At 39.0% G+C, this 6567-nt stretch overlaps 1 long non-coding RNA gene across 1 annotated transcript; it reads right to left on the reverse strand.

Annotated features, from left to right (window-relative positions):
- Nucleotides 1-1239: 1239 nt before the first annotated feature.
- On the reverse strand, nt 1240-6293 carry LOC106034873 (uncharacterized). Its single transcript, XR_007166260.2, has 3 exons — nt 6204-6293; nt 4348-4422; nt 1240-2267 (listed from the first exon to the last, which is right to left on the reverse strand). It is a non-coding gene; the product is annotated as an uncharacterized lncRNA (long non-coding RNA).
- Nucleotides 6294-6567: the final 274 nt, after the last annotated feature.

Here is a 6567-nt window from a genome sequence, read left to right on the forward strand (position 1 = left end):
CTTTAAAGATGCTGAAATGAAACTGTATAAAACCCTGGCTCAGTGAGTTCGATAGTGATTTTGTTGCCAACTTGGAGTAGACAGAGTTTCATTCAATAACAACAGATAACTATGCATTCAGTTATATATATACTGCAGTTTGTTACATATACTGCATTCAATAGTACCTAACATAAATCTCCCTGTAAACTCAAACCCTGGACAAAACTGCAAACATGAGAGAAAGAGATTTTCCAGTCTACATGGGTAATTAAAGAAGAGTTCAAGATATATATAATTTACTTAGGCTAATCTCTGAAAGAAGGATTTGTAACAAAATGCATATTTTTGGTACATTCTCTCTTAACTGCATGGCAAAACATATCATTTACTTTCTTGTTGAATGATAAATAGTACCTCAAATTAAACAAGATTATTCCCTGTGAAACTAAACTACAGCTTCTTAAAGGCAGTAGTGGCATTTCCTCTTTGTGTTACTATTCTCTCCATTTCCTGATGATGAAAGCCACTGTCTGGATTGTCAGCTTTTGGTATTTCAGCTGGACTGATAGCATCAAATTTATTTCTTGCCTCGATCCTTTCCTTTGTCACTATCTCACATGACTGTTCTATGCAATATACACTCCCATGTTTGGTTCACAACACCCTGTCTTTTTTCCATTTCTCTGAATTAACATGTATTTCTCTTTCATGGCAAAGGCACCAGGGTGTTTAAAATACCTTCAGACCTCTTACCTTGTTCCTTCCTATTTAGTGTATTTACACTGTTAGTAACATTAGCAAATACTGATGTCAATCTAACATTTAATATTAGTCTTCCTCATATTGAATAGCACCAACTCTTCAAGACCCTTACTGAAGTCACTTAGAGACATTCTCCAGATTTATTTAATAATAAACTCACGATCCACTGTAAAATTGCTATTGACAGCTAACAGAATTCTCATTATGCTTGGGCTTTAGAAAAGAGGAAAAGTTCTAGTCTAAAGGCAGCTCTTTCTTTCTTGTTCATATACATCTGTGTATTCTGCTTTCAGTTAGAAACAGAACAAGCATGCTGTGAAAAAGGTGTTTCTGCTTCCAGAACCCAGAAAACCTGGAATATGTTAGACATCCACTGTTCTCTGCAGAAATATTACCACAGAGAATTGTAATAAAATAATGAAATAATAAAAACGAAATATCAGCTTTTGAGAGAGGTAGAGTTCTAGCTTGGACACTTTGAGTCTTGGTCAAACTTTAATTCTTAGCGTGGAACCCAATAAAATAGTCTTGCAACAGTGATCTACAAGGAGATTAAGGTTGAAGCTACAGTATACGCACCACTAAAATTCATAGATTGCAGCTGATATATGAGAACAACAACACCTTCATACAAATATTTAAACAACTGGATGCAGAATTCCCAGAATTATTTTCTATCCATAAACATTTTCACACCATGTAACAATGCAAATGAAATTACAGTAAACTGGTCTTATTCCATTCTTCCTCTATCTGATTACATTTTTCCCTATCCATAGAGCAGAACTTTACTGGTGTTTAGCATCTTTTGCATCCTTGAACAAGTACAGGTAAGATTTGTTCTTGAAAACAAAAAAATCACCATTTAAAATCTACATACACTAGCCATTAGCATTTGATAGATTTTTTAGTATCATAAAATATTTTTGAGATGTCATTTAAATGAAATGACCTAAGCCTGTTCTAAGTGACAGTTTATATTAGAATGAATTTGCATAATTAACAATAAATCAGAAAAGGAGGATTTTACTGTTACTGACATATAATGCTACGACACAAAGAATAACATATAATGCTTTACTAGAGTAAGTAGAAGCAAGATGACATACCCTCTTCCAATTCAGGGACAATTTAAGACAGCATGCCTTTAATGGTGTCTGGTAAGATAAAGGCTCTAAGCCCTTTTTGTGCTTGTTTTTCAGGACCCTAATCCTTTCCCTGTAGTGAAAAAGCACATTTTCTCTTTGCACTCCTACAAACACAAAGGGTTTCTTTTTTAGCCTCCTTCACAGTCCTCACCCTCTCCTCTTCTGTCAGCCTGGGATATTATTTTAACCACCTCCAAAGCAGTCATCATGGTATAAGGAGTGGAGAAAAATAAGGGAAAAGGAAGAAAAGCAGTAAAACAAGTGTGTGCACTAATTGTTCTTGGATGAAGAAAAAGGTAGAAGAAAAACAGCCAGGCTCATCAGTAATGCAGGCCCTGCCATCCCCAGATGTTACAGAAGCATCAGAATTGCTCCCTGCAAGAAAAATTGGATTAGTCACAATCTTGTCGACTAATGGGCACACTCTGTGATCTTTAGAGCTTCATTTACTGGGTTAATAGTGCTTTGCCTGAGTTCTTTTGCAATAGGGAAAAAAAAAATGTAAGAAGAAATATTCTCTGTGCAGTCCACAGCCACTGACACGAGTAATATCATATTCATCACAGACAGACCTCGTATCTCATTACTGCTGAAGAGTTTGCCCCCAAGGCATTTGAGCTCAGTCAGGCCAGGCCCCTCATGTGGAACCGTTCAGGTATATTGTGAAATGATTTAATGCGATAATAATGTCCACTTTGTGAGATAGATTATGTTTTTTATAGTGGCTGATGGTTAATGAATGATACATTAGCAAACATCACTAAAACATTATTGAGAAAATGCAGATAAGATATAGAAACTCCTTTATTCCCCACCCCCATCCTTTCCCAGATGCATAAGAACAGGAAGCAGAACTTAGAGGAAACTTGACATTTTTTGTGAAGCTACTAGCTTGCATACTCTCTCTCCTGCTTGTTTGTTCTCTAGGGAAGGGGGAAAAGAGATATTTAAAAATGTTGTAAACACAAACTGAAATATCTCTTCTTAAATCAAATGAGAATCAATGAAAGTGCAAACCTGAACAAATACATTATATGTTGACCCAGTTTATTAGATGAAGCCATTTACCCTGATTTGATTTATCTGGCAATACACTGCTCAGCTGTGAAATTAGATAAGAAGAGCCTATTCACCTTATTTACAACATTATAGTGACTCCTGCTAGCACTACTATGGTTAAAGATCTGTCAGCAATTCCATTACAAACACCTTTTTTTTTTTTTTACAAAACACCATTTTTTTAGGGTTTATAACATGGCTGTAGATTCATGCTTAGCTTGAACATAGCAATTCAAAACCTATAGATTCAATTAAAATCTCCCACAGAGGACAAAGGATTTTGGATTAATACTGCACGCTCTTAAAAAATGTAAAAATCTCCAGGTAATTTTCTGCATTTTTTAGTCATTACCGCTGTGCTTATGAAAGAAACACAAAGAGGGTCATATACCCTGATAGTGCAAGTTTACTAAAGCTAACAGAGTTGCAATGATTTACACTAGCTGAACAGCTACCCTTTCTGTTAGGTTTGACATACCTGTGGTAAACGTGCTTCACACCAAGAAATTATTTTTGTTCTTCTATGTTACTTTGATTATCTGTGCTATTTGGCTTATACACATTTCTAAAACCTCTCTGTTTCCTTAACAAGAGTGGAGGTGAAATGAGGACTAAGTTCCATGTGCTTTCAATGGGAGTTAAGTAGTACTTCTGAGCTTGCAGTGTAAAATTCATATTGAGCTGTTTTCCCATGAGACTCCTGAAACGGTTCCTGACATGGGGTTTTCTCTACAAAAACCCTTTCCTGTTCAGGCCTGTTTTGTTTTGCTTTAAAGCCAAAGTTTCTATAGGAAAGTTCTGTTCTGGTTTCCTTCATTTTAATTTCTGAATGTCTTAACAGCTCAAACTGGAAATAATTTTCCTCTCTACACAAAGAAGACTAGATGTATTTCCATAGATTATCTATAAGGTGTGGTTTGTATTCATACCGGGTGTATATAGGTAGATGGGTTTGATTAAATGTTTAAAGTTGAGAAATGTCAGCATTTTCTTTGTCATACACATACACATATACCTTGTGAGATCCTTAGATGGCATAAACCTTATGATCCTTAGATGGCATAAATCTAGATGGCATAAAGCTTAGGTACATTGACCTGATTTTGCATGGTTAACTGATTTATTGCAGCTGGAGATCTAGTCCACCATATGCATAGCCCACATCTAACACATCTTCTAGTGCTAATACCTGATGTGCACACAAACATTAGGCATATGGATGTCACGTCAATGTCATTTTTATATTTCTGCATTTGTACTACTGAATATATAAATTAATATTTTCAATTACATCCTTTCAATTTTACATTCCGCTTTTCTATTAGGAGAATAACACATCTGTAAGAAATTAGTCTACGTGACAAAGGGAAGGTTTTTCTCATCACAAGTATTTTACCTTTTGTATGTCTCCTTCAGTCCCATTCCTCCAGTGTTTCTGGTTCTGATGAAGGTGGTAAGATCGCAACTGTAACTGAGAAGAAAAAGAAAGGGCTGGTGAGGTAGTGTCTGCTGAGTTCAAACAGTATAAGATAAAAGCAGTTGTACAGATACAGAAAGGATTTTATCCATTTCATAGACAGCAGATACATGTTTATCACTGGTATCACCCAGAGATACCTACGATGTACTAATGTGTTTAGACAAAACAACATGTACAAAAACAAAGGCCTCTTCCACTCCAGGTTTCATTTTGACTTCCACCACTGTGACTGACAGAAAGGCTAAAATAGTTTTACCTCTTTTCATAAAACTGGTTTGACATGACCCAAAACGGGTTGTAAAATAAGTGTACTTCATCCAAAACAATGTCCCTCCTATTTCACGGGTACTGAGGAAAAACATTGAAATCCGAATAGATGAATGCAACAACAGGATGGTAAGGCCCCACGTTTTAGCTGCCAGCTCAGGCCTCTCCAGCTGCCCTGGCACTTTGTGAGGTGGAAAGCATGGTGGCAGCTGTGAGGAAGAGCCCTGTTCTACCATCTGAGCCAGCCTGGGAGGTGGCTGCCACTACAAATTTCATCAACACACTCTGCTGATGGGCAGCAGGGAAGGGTCATGGAGGAAGGTCCAGCAGTAGTAGGTACAGTTTGCTGAGGAGGAGGAGGGTGCCCAAGATGGTGGCAGGGGGAGGCTTGGGGTTTAAACTCCATCCTGCTAAAATTGTTTAACAAAAAAAGGCAAGGTGCATCGTGGCACTAGTGCCGTGCAGTGGTGGGGGTCCTTGCTTTCAGTACCAGTGCTGGCAGGGCTCTGTGTATATACCAGACCACTGAGAAATGTGGAGGCTGCATGTGTTTGGTGCTGGGGGCCAACCATGGATGGCAAGGTAATGTGGCAGGGGCCAGGGATGTCTTGAGGAAAATAAACTTGCAAGAAGAAATATTCTGGGTGCAGTCTTAGCTCCCTGATTTGCACCCTTACTCCTTGTCTGAGGGGAGAAGTGTCTCCCAAGGGGCTCTCCTAAAAACAGGCCCCCTGGAAAGTCACTGCCATCTTGAGGATCTCTCTGGGAGCTGTGGTGAGGAGACAGCCCCAGCCCTAGGGGAGAGGGGAGTTGTGGCTGTGCTGTGTGCAGGTTTGGGCTCCTACCAGAACCCCTGCTCTGGAGGCTATCCTGTGCTTTTTTGTATTTTGAAAGGCATGTGGGACCCTTCCCAGATGACATAAGCCTGAGATGTCCCCTGAAGTGGGTAGGGAGGGAAGACAGTAGAAAGGATCTGAGCTTTTTGGAGGGAAACAAAGGAAGTGCTTGGAAATACAAACTATTGAGCCTCTTCACCACTCCAAGGCATATCTGGATCTAGGTTCCCAAGATGAGATAGTGTGGCATAATGACCACACAGACACTAGGGTAAGTTTAGGGATCAATAACTTCAACTACCACTTTATTGAGGACAGGCTCCCTTCTTATACCATTAGCTCTACAAGCAGTACTTTCCCACTAGCTAGTCATTGGTTAACAACTTTGCCCAGCAACAGCAAATATTTAGCCACTTCCATGTCTTAACGGTTGGAGAACAAGCAGTTTGAGACAGCAAGGCGTCTCATGAATCGCCCTTCTTTGTTCCTTCTAGCTTGTTTACATTCCTCATGGCTTCATCGTTATGAGTCCAACTATCACCAACCACCGAGCTTGTCGACCCCCATGGCGATACTCCCACAAGATAGTTTAGGGATACAAGGCAGAGTTTTTCTTTTTAAAGTGAGCTTTGACAGGCAAATATTTCATGGCCCAACGCTGAAGCGCACCTGCTTGTTCCAGGTGGGAACTGCATCGGTGGGACCTGTGGTGGGATTCGGCCATGAAGCTGGCTGCGTCCTGCAATCAGAGGTCAAGACCGTTTTCGCATGTCAGTAAGTTTTTTACTTTGCTTGCTTACCTAATCAAAGGTTTAGTAGGTCTTATTTCTTTGTTGTTTGCATTTGTAATGGTCTGAAACTTAGCATGCAGATTATCTGTGCTACCAAAACACATCCCTATGCTACTCAAAATGCATCTGTAGGCTCCAGAACATGAGAACTGTATACTATATTGAAAAAAAAATGTGCAGAATATTGTGATTGTACATTAAGGTAGAAAATAATCTTTTTTCTTTTTTTTTTTTCCCTTGCA

The sequence above is a fragment of the Anser cygnoides genome, chromosome 2 (genome assembly GCF_040182565.1).
Source record: "Anser cygnoides isolate HZ-2024a breed goose chromosome 2, Taihu_goose_T2T_genome, whole genome shotgun sequence".
Classification (NCBI taxonomy): Eukaryota; Metazoa; Chordata; class Aves; order Anseriformes; family Anatidae; genus Anser; species Anser cygnoides.